The sequence below is a fragment of the Phragmites australis genome, chromosome 14, assembly GCF_958298935.1.
Source record: "Phragmites australis chromosome 14, lpPhrAust1.1, whole genome shotgun sequence".
In the NCBI taxonomy this organism is placed as follows: domain Eukaryota; kingdom Viridiplantae; phylum Streptophyta; class Magnoliopsida; order Poales; family Poaceae; genus Phragmites; species Phragmites australis.
The window spans coordinates 27630700-27652439 of NC_084934.1; the positions used below are offsets into that span (position 1 = coordinate 27630700).

At 45.7% G+C, this 21740-nt stretch overlaps 1 pseudogene; it reads right to left on the reverse strand.

The window, feature by feature from the left end:
- Positions 1-12334: 12334 nt before the first annotated feature.
- On the reverse strand, positions 12335-12908 carry LOC133890388 (GDSL esterase/lipase At5g33370-like; annotated as a pseudogene).
- Between the last annotated feature and the right edge of the window lie 8832 nt (positions 12909-21740).

The following is a 21740-nucleotide window of genomic DNA, read 5'->3' on the forward strand; positions in this document are numbered from 1 at the left end:
GGCAGGGGAAGAATAAAAGAAGCATCTTTTGCTTGCTCTAGTTTTCTCATACATGAACTACTATCATCGATCGATTCATAGTCTGTTTCAAGGCTTCTGCAATCTCTCTCTCTCTCTCTCTCTCTCTCTCTCTCTCTCTCTCTCTCTCTCTCTCTCTCTCTCTCTTCAGTGGGGACACTTGATCGCAATTACTTTGGTTGGTGGAAACTAGAAACCGGAACCGGCCGGCGTGGAAGGAACCGAAAGAACACACTGCACACAGTGCACGCAGCTAGCGCATCTGGCTCCCGCAGTTGGACTGGACCAGTGGTTTGTAAATGCAACATGCACCTGTCAGATGCGGAAGCAGACCGGTGCCCGGCTGGTACGACCAAGTCTGAATCTTCAGATGCTGCACGTAGATTGAAGTTTCTAATAATGGCTCTCCCCACATTAAATCATACCAAATCCGTGCTCGCAGACAGCAACTGCCAGGAGAGAGACGACGGCAGGACAGGAGTAGCCAAGTAGCAGCTACTGCTTCAAAGTGTTCATGGCTTCCCAAACGAGTCGGCATCATCAATGGTATGGTGCCAAAAAGATTTGAGAGCGTGCATGCAGTAGGCGGCCGGGCCGGTTCTTGGATAGCTGTGCTACTGTTTGACAGCACCGGGTGGGTGAAAACGGCAAGGATCCACATGGCCTTCAGTTAGGGATGGCAATTAGGTCATGTAGTGTTCATTCATACCCCCGGTTTTTTAAGCTGCTCGTGGATATACCCACGAATACTACTATAAAACTGATCAAAAGTAGCGATACATCAGTGCCGGTTGTACAAGAACTACCACTGAAGATGTATCAGTACCGGTTGTTAACCTCCCGCGCCCGAACAGTGATGGAGCCGCAAAAAATGACACTCATAGTCCATATCAGTGTCGATTCGTGTTACAAACCGACACTAATACATCAGTGCCGGTTTGTAACACGAACCGGCACTGATACTGACTATCAGTGCCGATTCTAGTTACAACCGGCATTGGTAGTTCATTTGAACCCAAAATTTTGATCCATTCTAATTTTGTCTCGACCATATATCCAGCTGCAACTATCAGTGCCAGTTGTAGTCAACCGGCACTGATAGCCTATAGACCCGAAATTTTGTTCCAATTTAATTTTAGGAACTACAAGTTCGGCTCCAGATATTTTCTCGATCGGCTTTCTCTCTCGCGCAGTCTCTCTCTCGTACTTGTGTGAGGCTGCCTGCTTCCCCGTGAGCTAGCTGCGGCTGCTGCTCTCTCTCTCGTACTTATGTGTGTGCTCCGCTGAGCTGCACGCTTCCCCATGAGCTAGCTGTGGCTGCTCCTCTCTGCGCAGCGTAGCTCTCCTGGCCTCTCGCGTCACTCCGCTTGCTGGTAACTGGTGAGTGGTGAGCCTCTAGCCTCCTCCCATCCTCCATTGCTTGGTTGCTTCTTCACCTCTTCTTCTTGCTCCCATCTCTCTCCATATGCAGCAGCCCACAGAGCAGATGAAGGGGATTCGGAAATCGGCGGTGTGGTATGCCATACAGGAATTGGACCAGCGCAGCCTACTAGAGTTCTGCCCCGTCGCCATTGGAGCGGGCGACATCCACACCTTGCCCCACCTCTCTGTTGGCTTGTGTTTGAGAAGCTTGATGACCGAAGCTAGCTGATGGTGTATCTTGGCATCGAGGATGGCTACAAGGCACACCATCTCTTTGATCCACGACGCGGGAAAATTCATGTAAGTCGTGATGTCAAATTTGAAGAAAATGTGGAGCGGAGTTGGAGTACAAGCATAGATGGCAGGGATCCATCAGATTTCTCCGTCAAGGTGGAGTTCAGCATCGAGCTGGCAGTGGGCAACTCTACGCCTCACAGGTGTGGCCTAGCAGGTGTGCCAGCGCCGGCGGCACAAGTCGATCCAGCTCCTTCATAAACTCTGTTGGCCGGCGAGGTGACACTGGTAGGACTAGTTAACAGGGTGCGGGCTGCAGCACACACGGCACTGACCGCTCCGACATCTCCTGCCACATAGATGGTGACCCTGACCTTGAATCATCAACGGATGATCGGGCTACATCGCTGCCGAGCGGTAGCACCAGCACAGATGAAGGGCCTGTTCGTTACAACCATATCGATGACATCATGAGAGATTCTTGAAGGGTGGACCTTGATAAGGAGGACATGGAAGAAGAGGCCATGCTCGTAGAGACAGAGAAGCCGTCTTTCCACACAGACGGTGATGCCGACCCCTGAATCACCGGTGGATGATCAGGCTACATCGCCACGGAGCGGTAGCAGCAGCACAGACAAAGGGCATGTTCATTACAGGCACATCGATGACATCATGAGAGATTCTCGAATGGTGGACCTTGATAAAGAGGACATGGAAGAAGAGGCCATGCTCGTAGAGACAGAGAAGCCATCTTGCTAATTCGAGGATCACTGGGTGGTAGGTCTGGGAGGACACCATGGCTAAGGAGATCAAGTCCATAGAGAAGAATGACACATGGACTCTGCCGGCACTACCAGCTGGTCATAAGCCGATTGGACTCAAATGGGTTTACAAACTAAAGAAGAACACTGAAGGATACGTGATCAAGCACAAGGCGAGGCTGGTCGCGAAAGGATATGTGCAGCGGTAAGGAATCAATTTCGAAGAAGTGTTTGCTCTGGTGGCTAGGCTGGACACCGTGCGCGTCATCCTTGCTGTTGCAGTCAATCGAGGTTGGCAGGTTCATCACCTGGATATCAAGTCAGTATTCTTAAATAGTGAGCTCGAAGAGGAAGTATACGTGGCCCAGCCAGAGGGATTTGCAGTGAAGAACAAAGAGCACCTTGTGCTCAAACTAAGCAAGGCACTGTATAGACTCCGGTAGGCGCCACGAGCATGGAATGTTCAGCTTGACAGGAGCTTTAAACAGATTGGTTTCAGCAGATGTTCACAAGAGCAGGCCGTATACACAAGAGGATCAGGTCTTGAGGGTGTGATAGTTGGAGTATATGTTGATGATCTCATTGTGACAGGAGAAAGTCCAGAGGAGATCATGTGATTCAAGCAACAGATGATGAGTGAGTTTGGGATGACCGATCTCGGATTGCTCAATTACTATCTTGTGATTGAGGTAATGCAAGAAGATGAGAGAATTACAATCAAGCGAATAGCATATGTGAAGAAGGTCTTTGGTCAATTCGGTATGTTGGATTGCAATCCCACAAAATTTCCCATGGGATAGAAGACTCAGCTGCATAAGGATCCAGATGGGCAGTGGGTGGATGCAACTGAATATTGTTGCATCATTGTTTGTCTAAGGTATTTACTCCATACAAGACCTGACATTTCATTTGCTGTCGGGGTGGCAAGCAGATTCATGGAGAAGCCCATGGTGATGCATCACAAGGCATTGAAGCAGATCCTTTGGTATTTGAAGGGCACCGTTCATTATGAGCTTGTGTATTCGAGAGGATAAAGAGAAGAAGAAATCAGCGGGTATACTGATAGTGATCTGGCCGGTGACATAGATGACAGGAAGAGTACCAGAGGTATTGCTTTCTATATTAATGATAGCTTGGTGCCATGGAACTCGCAGAAGTAGAAAATAGTGGCTTTGTCTTCGTGCGAGGCTGAATTTATGGCAGCAACGGTGACGGCATGCCAAGCTTTGTGGCTTAGAAGTCTGTTGGAGGAGCTAACAGGAGAAGAGTCCAAAGCAGTGAAATTGTTGGTTGACAACAAATCGACAATTTCTTTGATGAAGAATCCAATGTTTCACGACCGCAGCAAACACATTGACACTAAGTTTCATTTCATTCGTGAGTGTGTTGAAGGAGGCCAGATTGAAGTGGAGTTCATCTGCACAGAGGAGCAACAAGCCGATACTCTAACGAAGGCATTGCCAGTGGTAAAGCTGATGGTTATGCGACATCTACTGGGAATTCGTGATCTCGGCCCATGTCAGGATTAGGGGGAGTATGTTGGGCTAATCCTAGGGTAGGCCCCGGGGACTCATTTTACGCGGAGCGGAAGCAAGGAGCCGTGTTCAAGTTAGAAACTTTAGTTCGTATATGGGTCGAATGTCGCATGTGTGTAGGAGTACGTATAGTCAGAGTTCGAGTCGGAATTGATTCAGTTTTGGATTCGGTTAGCGGTCACTCTAAACTTCTCGTATACGGGTCGAATGTCGTATGTGTGTAGGAGTACTTACAGTTAGAGTTCAAGTCAGAATTGATTCAGTTTAGAGTTTGGTTAGCAGTCACTTTAAATATTGAATTGTAACCCCTGGGGTGTAGCGAGTTAATAGAGTCTAAATCTTCCTCTAGAGAAGTTTTGATCTGCTCCTGAGTCTTGCTTGTTCATGACAAGATTGCAGGAATACGTTTTCATCAAGTTCGAGTTACGCGTATTCGTTTTGTCTTTGTATCAGGTCAAGTAGGTCGCGACTCGTGTGTAACTACACAAGCACGTACTCGGTGGTCGCGTGCTCGAGCATCTGTATGGTCGAACACCTATGTGGTCGAGAGATTATGTGGTCGAGCATGCACTACTGGTCACTCACGTGGTCGAGTGGTTGGTCGTAAGCTGGTTGTGATCGGGCACGAGCTAATCGCACACGTACTGATTGTGGTCAGATGTGTTCATGGTCGAACACGAACTAATCGCACACGTACTGATCGTGATCAGGCATGCATGTGATCCTGATGTAGAAGGCAACATGAATGTTGCTATAGGTACTAAATGCTACCTATATTCTACTCTATTCTTGTATTTATCCACGAGTAAACAGGTAATGGATATAATTTGACATCACCCTGCAGGCAGGGGCTTCTGGTTATTGAATGCGATGGAAGTGGTGGTGGTGGTGGTGCGTGTGTGTGGGGGTGGGGTGGGGGGGGGGGCAGCAGCAGAGAAGCAATGTGCCGATGCTGCCGCTGCCGCTGCCGCGCGCCGGGCGAGCCGTTCTCGCCGGCCGCGTACGTCTCTCGACTCGCCTTTTTGGGGGTTCAGACTGCGGAGGTCACATGCATGTCTCCCCTGACCAGGCGTTGCCGCCCCTCGCTCGCTGGCTCGATTGCTACCGGCTCAGCTCCTTTCCCTGCTGCTGATGCTGCTTGCTTGCATGCAGTGATCCGGCGTATCAGCCGGCCGGAGCAGGAACCGGTCCTGTGACCACAACAGACATGGCCATGCTTCCATCGGCGCATGCAGTAGCTCCGCACGCTAGCCTCGCAAGAATATACTCCTACTCTACTTGCTCGATCGTACTAGCTGGTCTATCTCCTGCTGTGCTACTGCAAATGGGAGCAAATATACGTAATACATAATACGTCATCCATGGGGGGTGTCTAAGCTGAATTACCAATTCGGTGTAAAGTTAATTGTATACCTACTGCCCGGTTATGCATCTGGCGTTTACTTATCAATATCAATATCAATATACTAACGGTGGAAAAATTCTCAAGTTCTCAGGACCTCTGCTACTGTTGCTACTGTAACAGTGGGCTTAGGTATATATGTATATATATGTATATACATATGTAATTTTTTTTTCCGGGAAATTCTAGAAAATGTTGAAATGAATATTAGTTATATTAATAAATTAGCTGAAAAAATCTAAAATGCAAAGAAAAATATCTAAAACTCAAAAAAATATGAAACAATTTTTTTAGGTTAGTATTACTTTCACCTGCATGTTAAAACTATATGCATGCATAAAAGTACTATCGTTTTCTCTATAATTAATTAAATGTGTTTAACATTAATAATTTCATAAATAAATATTGAAATATACAAAAATTATGAACCTAATTTTTTTAGTCTTCTTGTATCGTGCTCCATACAAAAAATAAAAAATAGGCGCGGCATAGGCGCACTAATCAAACTAGTATATGTAGGTGCTAGAAGGATTATCATTTTACAAGAACATTCCCAACATAAAAATCTCACAATTAACATTTGTGGAGTTCTCTAGAAAGTTTGCATGCTTTTTCCTTTTTCAACACATGCATGATGATGTGGGGACAGGCAACCACCACCACCCATGCCTCTGGACCAGGAGCATCGGCGCAAAATCGCACAATGCACTTTTAAGGCAGCCTAGCTTGAACTAGAAATGCAATGGATGCCTTGGCTCGGAAGCTCAAGAGACACACCACAACCAGACAACTAACACCACTATATATATTAGTGCAAAGCAATCAGGCACTGCACAGGACCAGACCACGGGTAAACGGTGCTGGGGTCGCCATCAAGGACCCTGATGCTCTCGGCTCTATCAGCCTAAGTTCGAAGGTTATCAGGATCAGAACCACTTCGAAGACCCTGGATTTCGTACCGCTACGGAGATGCGAGCCTTCGGAGCCGTACCCCAAGAGGCTTGGGAGAGCAATGCCAATATGCCAAAGAACGGATTTTTTTTATCACTCTGAGCATTCACAACCTCTCCATTTTCTCTCCAAGCTTAAGCCACTCATGTGGGTTGGCTCTCGTCGCATCTTGTTTGTGGAAGATATTTTCTTTAACCAACAGTTGGCGTCGTCCGTGAGAATTGTGAAGCACCCAGAGAGATAAAATGCCACCAAAGAAAAATGCTATCAAAGCGGCGACCCAAGCCGTTGGCTCCACGGTGATGCCTGTGCGAAAGTCCGCACGACAGCCGTGGCCAAAAGCACACTATGCCAACGCTAGCGCCCCAACTGGGGGAGACAATGAGTCCAATCTTGGGCGGAACGAGTGCCCCGTGGCCACCGCCGACATGGCCACAATCCTAACTGCTGCTGACACTAGGGGCCCTACTAGTTCGGAGGCCCTTCTACAGCAGTACGGTGAGAACATCGTGGTACCCCAAGGGGCCGCAGCTGAATCCGTAGCTGTACTTGCTGCCACAGCCAGCTAGCAGGCACACATGGCGACCCTTCAGGACCAATTGGAGGCCGCTCCTAGGACGACCGACGCTGTGGCAGCCCGGGTTCCAGGGGCCAACAAGGGCATCAGTTGTTCCCCTCATCGTCCCCAAGCATCGCCATGGCCAGATAGCAGGTAGCTGAGCCTCGGGCCTGTCGGCGCAAAGCTTCGCTCCTAGAATCTGACTATCCCCTACATGCAAGCTTACAGGCCGTGTCCTTCCCAGACGGATTCTGACCCCCAAGCTACCTCAAGCCAAGGGTGATTCGGACCAGGATGAGTTTATTCGCTCGTACGCCTTACATCGAGGCCAATGGAGATAGGAAGGCTACAATAGGCAAGTGATTCCCCTCACTTTATAGGGGTAGCCCTCCGATGGTTCTAGGTGCTGGAACCGAGGCCATTTACGCATGGGCCCAGCTCCGAGACGCTTTCTGCAACAACTTTTAGGGCATTTTCGTTAGCCAGTGACCTCTGGGAGTCTGTTCGCCGTCAGGCAACAGCAAGGCGAAACCATCCTCAAGTACTTCTGGAGGTTTGCCCAAACTAAGGTCAAGATAAAAGGCATCTCGAAGTTGTTGGTCATCGATGCAACAACCCAAGGTTTAGCCTCTGGGCTTGTCACGTCCCAAATTTTATAATCACATGATTAAGCTTAATCATGCATCATTAGCATCATAATTAATTTCGAGGTAAATTATTTTGGCGTACTAGAACACTTCGTTTGAAATCAATTGGATGAGAGAAAGAAATTTGGGAGGGAAAAGAATTATATTCGCAGTTAAAACGGACCTCTTTCTCTTTAACATGTGGGACCCACCCGGCCCCACACCTCCTCCACTAAAAAGGGGCAGCCCACCTGCCCTCTCTCTCTCCTCTCCTCACTCCCCACATTTCCCCCAGCTGCTGCAGCAGCAGCCCCCTTCCTCTCTCCCTCTCCCACTCAAGCACTCTCTCTTTTCCTCCAAAATCAGAGCTCAAGTGGAAGATTCAAGGTATGCATGTGGTACCATTGCATTCTCTATCTCATAAGCTACTCATCTATCCAATTCATTTTTGTTTTCATGGAAGAATCGAGTAGTTTTTGAAGTTCTTGGCATTCTTGAGCTTTTTGGAGCAAAAATAGAGTTTTGGTCGAATCTGAGCTCTAGAGTCATGTTGGTAGTTTATGAACAAGTTCTAGTATCCTTAGACTATCCCTAACATATTCCCTTTAGGATTTGAAAATATCGCAACTCGAATCGACCAAAAATCCACTCAAGAACACCTTTTCTGGCTCACCCGGATACTCCAGACTCACCCGGATACTCCGGGTTAAGCAGAATTTGTCCGATGAATTATGTTCAAAATTGGTTAGGGTTTAGGGTGCAAGTTTGGTTTAGGATCCATTGGTTAGGGCATGTACACTTTTGTGTAGCACAGATTTGTAAAATGCGTCAAAACACCCGAGTGGAAAAATCGTGAAGAAACCAAGTCTGTATCGCTCGGATTATCCAGACAAACCCGGAGACTCCGGGTAGTTATGTGATCGCGTAGCCGAGAGCTTCGTTCGGAACCTCACTCGAAGTGTCCAGTATATCCCGGATAGTCCGAACCAACCCGGAGGTTCGAGTCAAGTTAAAATAATATTAACCGAGAGCCTTTCCCTATATTTGATCCAATGGTTGGATTAGATGGTCACTTTATAGTTAAGACGCTTTACACCATACTTAAATTCTTAACTCGCATTCAAATTTTATGATGCTTTTGATGCAACTAAAGTAGAAGGTGGATTGGGTGTTGTGATCCGAGACCAAGAGGGGAGCTTCGTAGTAGGTAGTACTGGAAGGTTACCATTTGTATCGGATGCGCTACAATATGAGTTAGAAGCTTGGAATTCATACGTTCCTAATTTTTATTGAAATTTTATAAGTCCATTTGTTAATTTTATTAATTTTTGGTATTTCATTATTTTCATAATTAAAAATATATTATTTCCTGGTTTTTATAATATATATTTTATGAGATGCAACTACAATGGTTTGGTAGGAGGGTCTAAAAGCCTTTGGAAGGTTCTAAGGTATTTGTATGATTTTTTTGGTGGAAGAGAAACTTTGAGAACTAATCTAAAATATGGTGAACCAGCCTGGTCAAGAGTTGGTCAACTAGAGAAAAGAATAAACCAATCTTCAGGTTTTCCGTGTTTCACAGATTTTTGGCCCGAAGGCATTGAGTAATCCAAAAGAGCAGATGGCATAATCTCAGCCCGAAGGCCTTGTTGCCATGGCTCTCTCTGCTCAGCACAAGAAAGCCTGAAGGCAACTGTAGCTAGCGGCCGGTCCAAAGCATTAGACTCTGAATATATGGGCAAGTTAAATTCTTCAAGTGCTCTACTGTCTCCGTGGCAAGTGTCGTGGATGGTGATTGTAAGGTCTTAGGTTTGAATCCACCTATCTAGCTAGCATAGGTAGTATGTTTTTTTGGTTAATTTTTAGCTTAGGTGTGAGCCCACATGTTAAGTGGGTCTCACAGTACAACCTTGTGGGCCCAACTAAAAAATTAAAAAGTGCTTACATGTGGATCCCATGGTGAAACAAATAATAATAATGTTCTTGCATGTTAGACCCACAACAACACCAACCGTTGGGAGCCATTGACATGTGGGACCCTTCTGTCCTGCTAGGTAGGCTAAACAGTCAACATGCTCGCCATGTCATATATTATTTGTGGCATTAAAAATGCATGATGATTATTCTTCGTCACGAACAAGCTCAGATCATCACAAAGATTTAACTCTCTTGTTTACGACGATTTTGTTTCTGTAGTTTATGAAAATTCTAGCATTTTGCATCACTAAATGAGGGGCTCCATCCCCGGGTTACTCCTTATGACACTTGTTGTCAAAAAACGTTATGAATAGTAGGTAACTAATGACGATTTACTACATTATCATAGATATTTCGTTATAGTTTAGCAATTTCTTGCTGTGAAAGGAAATATATTGTTTTCTTATAAGTAGGAGAGATTTAGGGGTGGTGTGGGATTCATGGGATTTAGGATGGGCGCAGGACTCATTAGAAACTTTTTAAGTAGTAGAGACTTAAAGGTCTGGCTTTCACTTAACTATCTTTCGGTAACTATTGTAGTTGTTTTATGGTTTGTGCCTTGCACCTTGCAAGCAAAGGCATCATCCATGAGAAACGAGTACTCCCTCCGGTCAAAAATACTTGATGTTTTAGATATTACACGGTCTCTAATGTGTATATTATCACTATTTTCTACTACAATATATTTATAAAATCTAATAAATTTATGAGTTATGAGTTATGAAAGTATTTTTTTTACTTGACATGAAAATCAGTGGTCATAAAAAGAAAACCGGTTGATTAAGGTCAACAGTGGACATAATATCAGTGTGATAAAACACCCACTCAAAAGAAAGTTTTAATGAAACCCACGAGCAGCTGACTAATCATACTGATGAAAGCCAAGAGAAGGAAGCATTTTGTTTTCTGAAAAAGTAGTTACTTGAAATCTGAAACCTATTCAAGGTCAAACTCTACTATAGTTTCTGCAGCAACTCATGCCATCCTGAATGAGGTTAATGAATGGGATGGAAGAGACCATTCATTGGTGGGAAAAATGTAAATCTGCTTGCCTTGCGCATACATAGTCTATCTCAGTCGTCCGTTCCTCCCATATAATACACATCTACTTATTGATTCTCTTACATACTCTATGATTTATTTTACCTATACCTTTAGCACGAATCTCAATACAAATGAAGGATCATGATAATCCATACGTCCGCAGGCCCAGTAGAATTTTCGTGTTCTTCATTGGTGAAGCCAACAAGACGATGGCATCTCTTATAGAATGGTTGCACAGGAAACTAATCAAGTGCTTATTACACATTGGGGTCAAGCACAATCACCATTTAGCTGACGCTCTGATTGACTGCTGTACTGCATTGTTCATGGAATGAGATATTTATGGGCAACAATTCCACTTATTGTCAAATAAAATCTGCTGGATAGTAGGAGAATGAAAACCCTACATCAGACACGACATCTGATTTTGATGTTGTAGATAAAGGCAATTTTGCAATAATCTGCTGAATAAATATGGACAATGCAGGGGCTCGCTTTTGAACGAAATTTGGGGTTCTGGCCATTCATCTTGGGCAAACAATACATATTTATATATGATCCAATGGTCAAAGTTAGTAATTCTCATTCTCCTAGGAGAATATTGCTGCTACTAGTATATCTAAAAAATAAGCCAAGTAGTACATAAGTGGATCTTATTGTTAACTTTCAAGTTGCATCTCATCAACGTTGGAGAGAGAGAGAGAGAGAGAGAGAGAGAGAGAGAGAGAGAGAGAGAGAGAGAGAGAGAGAGAGAGAGAGAGAGAGAGAGCAATTTATCGTTTTAGGGCTCCTTTTTTTTGTTGAAAATGTGCGCAATTATATAAACATAATTACGGCACCTAAAGTTGATCATATCGTAAGGGCAGAACAACTTTTATTGACTCCATCAATTTTGAGAATTGAACCATCGAAAGGCAACTCAGAGTTTGTTCGCTACTGAGCCCATTTACGTGGGTGAAACATGATCCCTTCCGGCAATCCCCAGATCAGGGGGGTCATATAAACCAACTAGCACATTCAGAAGTAATATAACATTCACTGATCACCAATTACAGACTGTATTTTAGTGGAGGATTGTTCACCAATAATCTTAACGACAAAGCCTGTAATATATCAGTGCTGTTATCCCTATTGCATGTAGTTTGTGAGCTAGTGACGTTGCAGACTTGCAGTTGCACTGAGGTTCGTACACACTGGAGGTTTTGGCTGTTGAGAATTGTTGAGATGTTACTGTGTTTTTCTGCTTGGCATGACGGTAAATGGCTCCCACTGGCCGACTGGCGGCACGGCACCAGATTGGGCTGTTTTCTGTGGCTCTTGAGGATAGCACGTACTGATTTTAAACAGGCTTCTTGGGGAGTATGTCCAGACGGCACACGCGTGAATGCATCGTCTCCACGAGTAGACAATTCGAGTTGCAGGAGTGATCTAGTTGTCACGACGCGCGTGTATCCAGGTAGCCGGACGGCAAGCAAGCCTCGACTTGAGATGGGCTCCGCCGCCTTGGTGTCCCCCGGCGAGGACGTTTCCCTGAAGCGCCTCGCCAAGGAAGAACGGTTCTTCCCGCAACAGATGGACAGACCGAAGTACCAAAGCACAGCTACGATGCTATGAATCATAATCCCCTCGCTCAAGCCAGCCGCGGCGCTCGTCGTCAGGCGCCCAGGACTCGATGCAGTGGAGGATGTCCACGGGCTACGGCTGCGAGCGCCCCCTCGAGGTACATGGCCGGGAAGTCGATCACGGGCACCGTCGAACACCAACCCGGACAGCGGCCTCCCCTGGGCGGGCATCACGATGGATGATCATGTGCGCAGCCGCTGGTTCTTGTGATCAATGGCAAGGATGGTGCCGAGGTTCATGGGGGTGATGTAGTCGATGGACCCGGCCATGAACTGCTGGACGAAGAGCCGGTTGGCGCGCTCGGTGGGGTGGAAGGCGTCCCAGAAGACGTAGACTTCGCGTTCGTTGCGGAGGCTGGAGACCATGGTGCAGAGGGCTATCCCGTTGAACCGCCCCTGCCCTCAGCATGCCTCCGTGGTCGTCGCGAACCCGTACGCCATGGGGTCGTCGATGAAGTCGTTGTGGATCCGCTGCGTGTTCACGCCCACGCGAACACGTCGCCGAACTGGCCGTCGCGAAGCCGCACGCCGTGGGGTCATCGATGTGAATCCGCTGCGTGTTCACCCCCACAAACCACGCGTTCAGCACGCCCGGAATTGCCACCAGCTCCGGGTGCATCTCCGCCGCTCGCTGCAGCTCCGGATCGCAGCTCCCGTCCCGGCTGAGCAGCGCAAGCTCCGCCGGCACGCCACCGATCAGACCCACGACGTCCGTCACCAGCACGCGACGCCCAGCTAGTACAGAGTCTGCACTCATGCCATGCCCATACACGCGATCATTCAGTGGCCAATCAATCAGCTCGTGCAGCGGCAAGCACAAGACAGACAGACAGACATACATACATGCATGCATGCATGTACGTATATATGCCTGGTCGGTTTTCGGTTCAGCCAGCGACTGCGCAAGAAACTCCGTTTGATTTCTCCCAGCAGTCGGATCGAAGAAATGAACCCATTCGGTCCATACCGCAGGACAAAGGATTTCAATTTTATTTTATAATTTTTTTCACGGTGAAAAAACCGAAATTTATCAAATTTTAATTATTTTTGTCTAATGACCTATAGGTCTCATGTGTCATTGAAATAAAAATCCTAAATTAGATATTTCGTTTGTCTCCAAAATTTTAGAAATTTGTAACGAAATTTTAAACCCTGCACATAGCCTTTTGTATACTCGCCGAACTATTTCTTACAGTGAGCATTTTTCAGACGAAATTAGAGATTAATGCACCGAAAGGTCCGGTGTGTATGGTAGCTACACCAAAGAGTATCACCGGAGCATTTTCAATGTTGAAGTTGAAATAAAAGCAAACACCAAATGGTCCGGCAATGGACATTAAGAGTGTCGAAATATTTTTGCATAGAGAGGAGATTTTTTGCGCCAAGTTTGATTATGTATGCTGGATAGTTCGGTAATGTAATTATGAACACCAGAGAATGCACCAGATCTTTTATTGCAGAGAGGTTGCAAGAGGGTGGTTCGATGGATTAGCACATACCAGATTATCTGGTGATGGACATAAGATCATCGGAAGCTTTTATCGGACCTTTTCTTGTAGAGAGCAAAGTTTTCTTAAAACAAATAGTGTTAGACTCACTAGATAGTCCGGTGTTCAGGAGCAGAACACACCGGAATATCCGGTGTTCATGTTTTCTACAGGATGTGCTCTGAGTTGAAGTTTTTGATGTTGTGCTACCATGAAGATGTTTTGGACTGTGGAGAAATGTGTTTGCTTGTTTCAAGGTGTGAAGGTGACAGATACAAATTGGTGGTCGACGGCGGATGATCGGGGCTAAGCAGGTGCTTAGTGTCAGACGATCAAGAAGGGTCAGACGGAGTCAAGGATGATCCTAGATGTACACATGAAGATCAAGAAAGCATGAAACGTATGATGAAGATGTCGTGTTTGACAGAATCAAGCGAAGAGGATGCCAATAAAAGTGACAAGGCGGCATAAGGGATCGGGAGCAGAAGAGACTTATCGGTGGTCAAGATCGCAAGACAGAGGACACACGTCAGCAAGTGACGACTAGTCACGCTTTGAGAAGCGTACTAGGGTTTCGCGGTTTGACCTCAAAACCATGGGAGTACTGGAGGATTACATGGCACCAACATGAAGCTTGCGTCGACACGAAGCTAAGTCGTAAAGATACCATGGTCGTCCGATGAATAGAGAAGAAAATGGACTAAAATAGGTGAGAGTTTTGAGAGGAAAATCTTTGTAATAGGTGAGAGTTTTGAGAGAAAAATCTTTGTAATGAGCCTAAAATAGGGCTGACCTCTTTGAGTAATGAAGTTTATTTTGTTTTATGTGACTGAATTCCTCTCCTTCCAGTTTCCCTCTCTTTGTTCCCTTGTCTTGTGTGCAAGTTTTTCTTTTCCAATTTTGATTTTCGTTTTTATTTTTAGGCTGAAATTTCAGCACCTTGTGAGATCATTCTTCTTGTTGCTAGAGGTATAAAATTCACATACACACACTTACATGATGAGGTCTTGAATTCACTTGCCTCTAGACAATCAATTTGGAGAGTTTCGTTCCTCGGTGTTCATTTGCTAGTTGTGATCTTTCGAGTGCTAAGATACATGGATTGATCTCAAAAATAATCTATAGTTCACACACCATTCGTGAAGTCGTGTTGCCTCGATATTGTCTTGTTAAAACTTCTCTTGATTTTTACTTCCGCTTGAGTTTTGAGGTATGTTGGGTGATCCAAATAGGAGAAGGCCATCGATTTCGCAAGAAATTTGTTGAGGTGCTTATTCACCTCCCTCTAGTCGTCAATTTCGTTCCTACAATTGATATTAGAGCCGGTTTAATCACTTGTTAACCTTAACTAGCTTTGTGATCCGTATACGACATGGAAAGAAGTGGGAGAATTTCGCTATTTGATGGTCATGATTTTTCATACTAGAAGGTACGCATAGAGTCGTATCTTCTAAGCAAGGAAGTGCAATATGGGAAGTAGTTGATTCCAACTACGAGATCCGTGTTGCTCGCACAACTCAGATTCAAATCGAATAGTATGAAACCAACAACAAGGCCAAAAATATTTTGTTTACTAGACTTAGTTGGAATGAGTTTGACATGGTCTATCACCTCTGTATTGCCCGCAAGATCTGGAATACTCTGAGTGTCATTCATGAAGGCACTACTCAGATTAAGTCCAGACGTCAAAACACATACAAACAAGAATACCAAATATTTGTGTAAGGCCCCGGAGAGTCTTTGGATGCGATGTTTGCTCAGTTTGGTAGGATTGTTAGCAATATTTGATCAACTGGTGTTTTGCCCTATTCTGACCACGAGAGAGCGATCAAGCTTCTCTATACTCTTGACCGTAGTATATGGCAAATGAAGATCTTGAGCATTGAAGAATCTCCAAGTTACGACATGTTGACTTTTAATGAGCTCTTCAGAAAGCTTAAATCCATCGAGATAGCCAAGGCGGCTCGGATCGGTCTCGAAAATCCCCTGTCTCAGAACATGGCATTGGTTTCCGGACCTGGTGGTGATAATCAGTCTACAGTTGGTTTTTCTTATGCTAACACTTCATCGAGTGGATTTTCTTTGTCTTCCTTGGTTCTATCATAGAGGAGCAGGTGAACACGTTGGATGATGAGGACCTTGCGCCGATCGTGAAGAAGTTCACCCGCTTCTACAACAATTGTCAAGATCGGAGGAGGGGTGGTTCTCGTGCCTGCTTTGAGTGTGGTGACTACCCACTTCAAGGAGGATTGCTCAAGCTCAATAAGAGGAAAGACGGTGACCATAACTACAACAATCACAAGAAGAAGAACACGAAGCCCTTCTTCAAGAAGAAGTGTGACAAGATAGCCAAGAATGCGGCCAAGACTACTTCTAGGGTGTTCATGGCACAAAGGAGGATGAACCGCAAGCAAAGAATAAAAAGAAGGCCAAGGACTTCATTGTCCTCTTCTTCATGGTGGGCGAAAACAACGACCACAGTGACCCTGAGCTGGATCCTTCCGAGGTATTGCCTTTCTACGACTAGCTTTACATCCAAGTCAATACCTTGAATGATGCTCTCATTAGCCAGGATAAGTTACTTAAGAAAGTTGTGCGTGAGTTGAAGGATCTTAGGCCTAAGTATGAGTCTATCTCTATTAAACTTGCATTGCTTAGGTCTAAGTCCGATGTTGAGGAGTGTGAGAGTTGCTTGATTGTCATAGCTGAACTTGCCGAGCTTTGTAATGTGCATGCTCAAGTAGACAGTCGGCTTGAGTGTACCGAGAAGAAACTCCTTCAGGAGGAGTCTAGGTCTACTCTCTTAGGTGTTTCTAAGAATTGCTCTTTGCTTGCAAAGGATGTTGAACTGAGAGACAAGCGCCCGAAGGAGCTAGAGTCTAAATTAGAGAGTGCTGGAAGTTCTAAAGATGTGCAGCCAAATTGTTCCATCTGCACCATCTTTCAGGACAAACTCAGCTGGGTTAGAGTGCAAGTTCAAAAGCTTTTGACTAAGAATGAGTACCTTCTTTCTCTGGTGGAGAAGTGCTCAGAGGGCAAAGGAAAAATGAATTTGATCTTGGCCAAGACCAAGATGTGTGCTGATAAGACGGGTTTGGCTCTTGGGTTAGATTTTGAGAGGGTGACTTACAGTGGGGAGAGTAGGATTGTGTTCACCACACATACTACCTTAGAAACTGAGAAGTCCAAAATCAATGCCATAGTACAACCCATCAAGAAACTCATTCCTCAACCAAAAAAAGAAATCCGCACCACAACCCAAGAGAGCTCCACAGTCTAAGATGAGAGAGCCCCGAGTGACCGGCAGTCGAGTTCCCGAGAAACGCTACCACTGCAACTACTGCTAGAGAGAGGGTCATTTGGTTGGATTTTGCTTTTGCCGTAGGAGAGATGAGCGATGTGAGTGGGAGTGAAGCACCAAGGACATGTACAGCCCCTCTATTGGTGTACATGAGTCTTTTCTTCGCTTCCACTCACGAGTCCCTATCGCTTTTTAGTCTCTTCCTAGAGGTGTTGTCCGGCATAGATTTTGACATGACTCGTATGATTTTTGTTTACGTGTAAGAGGTTTTGAGTCTTAGCGCTTTGGCGGATCACATTTTCCTCAACACGGTACTCGCCCTTAGTGTACTAGACCTGTTTTACATGCACCAGCTTTTACCACTTCAGGACAGATGACTCAATACTATATTCTCAAGAGGTTTTTGACTAATTCTTCGGTTTTAGCTTGTAAAGCTTTATGTTCTTGTGTCATTGTCTCCTTTTTAGCCTCTATGCGATTGTGAGCTCCACTTTCTTCTTTCCAGAGCCCTTTGATGTTTCCAGCCTTTGTAAATGCTTTATGGTATACATGTGAAGGCCCATTAAATTTGCATATTCATGCATTGCATAATGTTTTATCCTTCATGTTTACATTGCCAAAGGGGAGAGCATATGTACAAAGAAGATAATATGCACAAATATGCTACAAAGGAGGAGAAATGAGAAAAATTGTAACAAACCTCAACAAAAAATGAAAAATGTGCATTCACCAAGGGAGAGAATTTGTTTTTGAGTTTTTGAGCTTTTCTTGTTCTTTTGAGGTTTTGGCTTGTTTTTATCTTCGGTCTTTTGCAATCTATCTTATGCCAAGTGATTTGTATTTACTCTTTCTCGAGTTTTTAGTCACTTGAGTTTGCTTCACTTCTTCTATCCTAAATCTTTGTGCTTTGACGGTTGTCAATGCACTCATCAAGGGAAAGATTGAGAAACCAAGTGGAGAAGTATCTTGGTTTGCATATGATGAGGCATTGGCAACAATTGATGTGTCTTGAACTTGATTAGCATATGTTTGTTGATGCTTATTTTTGTTCATATCTAATTCGAGTTGGCGGTATTTAGAATTAGCGAATTATTTTCTATATGCAGAAAAATACATGCCCCGGAAGTTACTGTGTGGGCAGTGTATACTCGCTGGACTATTCTTGCAGAGAGCAATTTTTTGAGCGAAATTAGAGATCAATGCACCGGAAGGTCCAATGAGTTTCGTGACTACACCGGAGGGTTTCACTAGAGTACTTTCAGTGCTAAAGCAGAAATGAAAGCAAACACGAGATGGTCCGGTGATAGACTTTGAGAGCATCAGAGTATTTTCTGCAGAGAGGAGATTTTTAGTGTCAAGTTTGATTATGTACGCCGAATAGTCCGGTGCTGTAATTGTGAACACCAGAGAGTGCATCAGACCTTTTGTTGCAGAGAGGTTGCAGAGAGGGTGGTTCGGTGGATTAGCACACACCGGTTTATCCAGTGATGGATATAAGATCACCAGAAGCTTTCACCGGACCTTTTCTTGCAGAGAGCAATGTTTTCCTAGAACAGATAGTGTTACACTCACTGGATGGTTCGATGTTCAGGAGCAGAACACACCGGAATATCCGATGTTCATGTTTTCTGCAGGATGTGCTCTGAGTTGAATTTTTTTTATTTTGTGCTAATCTGGAGATGTTTTGGACTATGAAGAAATGTGTTTGCTTGTTTTAAGGTGTGCATGTGACGGATGCAACTTGACGGTCGACAGTGAGTGATCAGGGCTAAGAGGGTGCTTGGCACCGGACGATCAAGGAGGGTCGGGCGGAGTCAAGGGTGATCCTAGCTGTGCACATGAAGGTCAAGCAAAGTATGAAACAGATGATGAAGATTGTGTGTTAATAAACTCAAGCGAATGGGATGTCGATACAAGTGATAAGACGGCCCAAGGGATCGGGAGCAGCAGAGACTTGCCAATGATCAAGATCGCAAGATGGAGGATACACGTCATCATCGGAGTGCTTGTTTTAGGTGGAAGCAAGTGGTGGTTAGTCACGCTTTGAGAAATGTGCTAGGATTTCGTGGTTTGGCCTCAAAACCGTGGGAGGACTGGAGGAGTACGTAGCACCATCGCGAAGTTTGTGTCGAGGCGAAGCTAAGTGGTAAAGGCGTCGCGATCGTCTGATGAATAGAGAAGAAAATGGACTAAAATACCATCGGTGATAGGTAAAAGTGTACTACAAGATAGGGGTATTTTGGAAAAAAGTTAGAAAACTTGGGAATCAAATTTTCTAGACCTATAAATAGAGGGGTAGTGCTATAGGAGATGGTGAACCAGCTATTTGAGCCCCTTGTGCGACCCATATAAGAGCATTGTGCTAGGATTTTAGTGGAGAGAAGAATAAGTGCTGGCCTATGTAATAGGTGAGAGTTTTGAAAGAAAAATTTTTATAATCTGCCTAAAATAGGATTGACCTCTTTGATAATGAAGTTTATTTCGTTGCATGTACTTGAATTTTCCTCCTTCTAATTTCCCTCTCTTGGTTCCCTTATCTTGTGTGCAAGTTTTTCTTTTTCGGTTTTTATTTTCATTTTTGTTTTTGGCTGAAATTTAAGCACATCGTGAGATCATTCTTCATATTGCTAGAGGCATACTTCATATTGCTAGAGGCATAAAATTCGTATACACACGCTTATATGACGGGGTCTTGAATTCTCTTGCATCTACACAATCAATTTGGAGAGTTTCGTTGCTCGGTGTTTATTTTTTCTTATTTATTTGCTAGTTATGATCTTTCGAGTGCTAAGACACATGAATTGATCTTAAATAAAACATATGGTTCATATACCATCTGTGAAGTCGTGTTGCCTTGATTTTCTTTTATTAAAATTTCTTTTGATTTTTGCTTCCGCTTGAGTTTTAAGGTGTGTTAGATGATTCAAATAGAAAGCTATCTGTCGGTGTATCAGGAACCGGGGGTCCCTGAGTCCCGAGGCCAGGCCAGCCGTCCGCCACGTGTCACCATCCCGCGAGGTCCCTCCTGCGGGGCGAAGAAAGTCCAAGTTCCGGGAGAAGGTGCTCGTGGCCACAGTCCCTGGTCCCCGAGCACCCCAGTTCCCCGATGATCCGCAGAGTCTCCCGGGAAGAAAGTGCTCAGGGAGGTGCCCGGTCACCCCTGAGCACCCTAGTCCCCCGACGATCAGAAGAGCTAAGTTCCGGAAGAGGGCGCTCGGGGACTGTGAGCGGCAGTCCTCGAGCGCACGGTTCCCCGAGGGTCAGTGTGAAAGTGCTCGGGAGAGAGTGCTCGGGGCTGCACGTGGCAGCCCCCGAGCTCTCGGTTCCCCGAAAGATCTGTGCAAGAGTGCTCGAGAGAGAGTGCGCGGGGCTGCACGTGGCAGCCCCCGAGCGCTCGGTTCCCCGAAGGTTCGCGCAAGAGTGCTCGGGAGAGAGTGCTCGGGGAGGTAAACAGCACCCCCGAGCACCCGGTGCCCCGAGGATAAGGATAGGTATTCTCGGGAGAGAGTGCTCGGGGAGGTGAACAGTACCCCCGAGCGCTCGGTGCCCCGACGACCCAGAAAGACCCCCGAGGGGCCCGCCGATGAGGTGTCAATCAGTCAGAGGTCTGAGGCCGCATTTAATGAGTATGCGCGGCCTGACATCCCCAACTGCTCCCGCCGCAGTGTCAGTTCCTGCCACGTTTTGGCAGAGAGGCGTGGGGCCATTAATTGCAAGGGTCCCGTCCCGTATCACCCGATGTATCTTGGGATAACGTCGCCAGGATCAAGGCATTCCGCCTGCCGCCCTGCCGTGGCAGAGGAACAAGACAGAGCGGGCACGCCGGGTTGCTCTGTGGCTGCCCGGTGGGCCCTCTCTACGGCGCCCGTTGCCAGGGCGTTTATGGTGACAGGTGACCGGGCGTGCGCCGCGTTTCCCACCCCCCCCCCATCGCCTCGCCCAGAAAAAATGATGACGCCTTTCCCAGTCGTGACATCTTGGAACTTGTGCCCCCTCCTTCCCGTTCAGGGCATACCTCAGCCGGCGAGTGCATAAAAGAGTCGGCACACACAAGAAGGAGAGAGGCCCCCTGAGACAGACAGAGAAGAAACAACCCAACAACCCATCAAGCGAACAAGCAATCGAGTAAGAGACCGTAAGAATCGAACCATAGACCAACTCGAGGTATAGTCCCTGCCCAAGAACAAGGAGCCTCAAGCTCTTAGTTAGACAAACATTCTTGTAACCAACAATATCCTTGAGGGACTTCCTCAGGACAGTTATTACATCAACACAGGAGTAGGGTATTACACCCCCATGCGGTCCGAATCTGTCTAAATTTTCGGTGCATTTACTTCTTCACTAGGACTATCACCCCATCCACCGGCCGTTGCGTTTACTCTCATTCATTTCTCCGACGAACTTATTCAGAATCATCCCCCGGCCGAATCTCTAAAAAGGGGTCTCTCGGGATCCCTGCGACAAGAGTTAATTTTTCGACACTATCGATTTTATAAAAAAATCATTGAGACATCTATTGACGTTTCTAGTCGTTAATCCCTTTTCTACCGTCTCCGTCCAATGTGTTCTGGTACCCTTGATCTGCTTGCATGAAGTGAAGTGATTAGCTTTTCTCCCCGAAATGCATGCCATGTCTTGTTCAGTTCCTTGCAGTTGGCGGTGCCATGATTGCTCAGTCTCTGCAGTTCTGCTTGTATGAAGTTGCAGTGAATAGTTTGAACTGCTTGCATATCCTGATGTGTCTGTCACTTCTCATTAACCCCGTGAATTGCAATGTGCTAGAACTACTCTTGATCAAACA